Source organism: Grammomys surdaster, unplaced genomic scaffold (genome assembly GCF_004785775.1).
Source record: "Grammomys surdaster isolate TR1022 unplaced genomic scaffold, NIH_TR_1.0 39, whole genome shotgun sequence".
Lineage (NCBI taxonomy): Eukaryota > Metazoa > Chordata > Mammalia > Rodentia > Muridae > Grammomys > Grammomys surdaster.
In genome coordinates, this window is record NW_021604560.1 from 1 (window position 1) to 3,580 (window position 3,580).

Consider the following 3,580-nt stretch of genomic DNA (forward strand, 5'->3'; position numbering starts at 1 on the left):
CTCAGGACCACAGCACAGCTCAGCAGAGAACACTGCACAGCCCTTATCTTGCAGTAGGTGTCAGTCATATGTGCCACCACTGATCTGGTGGTTTGCTGCTCTTGCTTCTCGATGCTCCAGAGGTGCCATCCTGGTCACCAGTGACTAAAGTCTGTCACCGTCCTCTCCCAGAAGGAACCCACAGTGATCATGCTAAGGTGGCAGGGTAGGAAGCTACCTATTTTGTCCCAGGGTAAGAGGCTAAGACTTAAGACACTGGGAGTTAAGAGGTCCTGTCATGGGCTGGAGAGATGCCTCAGCAGTTAAGAGCACTGAGTGCTCTTCCAGAGGTCCTGAGTTTAATACCCAACAACCATATGGTGGCTCACAACCATCTGTAATGAACATCTGATGCCCTCTTCTGGTGTGTCTGAAGACAGTGACAGTGTATCCACATACATGAAATAAATAAATCTTTCTTTAAAAAAAAAAAAGAGAGATCCTGTCTCGACTCAGAGGTGCCTCCCTTTATCCAGGCAAGAATGAACTCTCTGCTGAAGCATTGTTCTATGCTCCAGAGCCCCAAAAGAGAGATAAGGGAGATACCGGGATTCCTGAATTTTTGAGATGCTCCCTGCCTGAGGAGACCCTGGATCTCATCATGTATCACAAATCCATGAAGAAAACGAGGAGAACCCCATGACTACCCCACTCCCCTGTCACCACATGGACCACGAGATTTCCCCTTCAGGTGGGAAGGTGGGTCTTGGGCAGGATGGGTATCTAGGGAGACTGGAAACATCCAAAGGCACTTGGGCTTTCCCTGTGGTGGTTAGCTCATCTCTCCTCCATTCTCCCATGCATTGCTGGGGACTGGAAAAACACCTTCACTGTGGCCCCAATGAGTGCTTCAATGCCCACTACACTGACCTGATGACAGACTGTGACCTCATTTTTCTCTGGCAGGTATGAACGACAACATGAGTAGTCACTGCAGACAACTGTTGACACCACTGTGACAAGAACTTGGGAGTAAGGGAGGATGTCTTCCACCTACCCCTTCTCTGACAGGTCAGGGAAAACCCAAGCTGAAGGAATAATGACCAAAGACAAAACTTTAATTTAAACAGGGCTGAGATTCAGCATTAAATGGATCTGTTAGCCTGTTAGGTCCAGATCAGATATCACCAGAAAGGAAAAAAGGTTGTTTTTCTTTGTTTGTTTTCTGTGTTTTTTAATGCCATGGGCATAGGATTGAGAATTTAAGGATGACCTAATATCCTAAAACACAAACAACAGTGCAATGTGGTAGCACCTGTCTTTAATCCTAGTGTTGTGGAAAAATAGGCAGGTAGATCTCTGAGAAAGTCTGGGGGTTCCAGCCGAGCCAGGGCTCCACAGTGATAGCCTAAGAATAAATGAGTCAGACCAGGCAGAGCACACGCTTCTACTCACAGCACTTTCAAGGTAGAGATAGGAGAACCAGACTGATGTGCAAGATCATTCTGCAGTGCATAGCAAATCCCAGGCCAGCCTTGGCTCATCACACACTGTATCAAAAAGAAGAAAAAGAAGGAGAAGGAATAAAGCTGGCAGGCTGTGGGCATCCATAGAAGTTCAAATCCAGCCAGGGGCACATATAGCAAGGCTGTTTCAACAGCACTCAAAAGAACTGAAACACAAAGAAAGGCTACTGGAGCTGCTGGGCCTGTTCCCATCTCATGTCCTCCTTGTCCAGGAATGGGGTGAAGCTTGCTGTGGACAGAATTTGTACTTGATCACAACAGTCCTTTGCTGTCTTTTCCCAAGAGGACACCACTGGCCGGCTGATACAGCACTGCCTGGCTGATATAGGGCTGCCAGCCAGCCTTTTCTCTTCTGAGGTCCTTGAGGGGCCTTCATGGGTCCCTACAGTGGGTGATAGAGGGACCTAATATGCTTTTGTTGGCTGTCTATGCCCAGTAACAGGCAGTGAGCATCCACTGCCTTATGAGTCTGCCCCAGAAGAGCTTCCATTCTCTGAACCCAGCCCATCTGCCCTTGTGTGTGACAGGTCTGCTGTACCACTTGTCATACCACAGGTAGATGGGGCTGGGGTGCCCATTCTTACTCCAACCAATCAACAGTTTGAGAGACAGAGGCCCAATCCCTGCTATAGATGGGACACATAGCTTTCCAGTGCTTCTCAACCTTCCTAATGCTGCGACCCTTCAATTCAGTTTCTCATGTTGTGGTGACTCCAACCATAAAGTTATTTTGTTGCTACTTCAAAACTGTGATTTTGGTGCTGTAATTAGGAAGTACAATGTAAATATGTGACTCCTGTGAAAGGGCTGATACCACAAGGGGTTGAAACCCACAGATGGAGAACTATTGCTTAGACCAATATAAAAAGTGAAGGGAGAGGAACCACCAGATAGGAAACTCTAAGCCCAAATCCAAGTAACGCCAAGCTTCAGAGGCTGGAGAGATGGCTCAGAAATTAAGAGCACTTGCTGCTCTAGTAAAGAACCTCATTACATTCCCAGTATCCACGATGGGCAGCTCACAACAGTTTGTGGCTCTAGCACCAGGAAACACATGCCCCTGGCCTCCACAACCAGCTGCACTCACAGGCACATAATGCAACACACACACACACACACACACACACACACTCTTAAAATAAAAAAATGCAATTCTTTACAACAAGAAAGAAAAGGCCAGAGCGATGGTTCAGTGGCTAAGAGTACTTGCTGTTCTTCAGGAGGACTTGAGTTCAGTCCCTGGCACCCACATCTGGTGGCTCACACTGTCTGAGTCCAGCTCCAGGGGATCAGATGCACATGACCTCCACACACACCTGCATTCATGTGTAGACATGAACATCTATACATAATCTTAAAATAATAAAAATGAATATGTAAATAAAGAAAAGGAAAAGCAGCTGGGCAGTTGTGGTGTACACCTTTTTCCCAGCACTCAGGAAGCAGAGGCAGGTAGATCTTTGAGCCAACCTGGTCTACAGAGCAAGTTCCAGGACAGCCAGGGTTACAGAGAGAAACCCTGTCTCTACAAACAAACAAAGAAACAAATGAAGATAAGAGAAATCAAAAGTTGGGTTTAACTGAGGGAAGGGAACTGGTTGTGGGGAGTGAGAGAAACCCATTTGAGAAAAAAGTATGACATCATTCTGACAATGGATGCTAAAATCTATGAGTCTGTACACCAGCCTGAAAAACCAAGGAAGCAGAGCTGGCTACATACCTGGAATCCTAGCACTGGGCTATCAAAGCCATCCGGAACAACAGAGCGACTCTGAGTCCAGACTGGGCTAAAGGAGACTCAGAGTGTTCCCGAAGTGTAAGGGGTACAAGATGCTCAAAGCCTGCATGGCATGAGGCTTCCAGAGGCCGCACACAGTGCTAACTGCTGGGGGAAGAGACTGGCAGCTGGAGACAACAACATGGGATTTGGCTGCCTTGGTTTCCCCTAAACCCCAGTAAGTGACCACAGGGAACTCCCCAGCTCACCAAGCTGGACCCAGGAGTTGTGGGTGTGCACTGTGTAAAGCTTGTCTCTGCATATTCAATTGTTCATTGCAGCACTGGCAGAGAGCCGA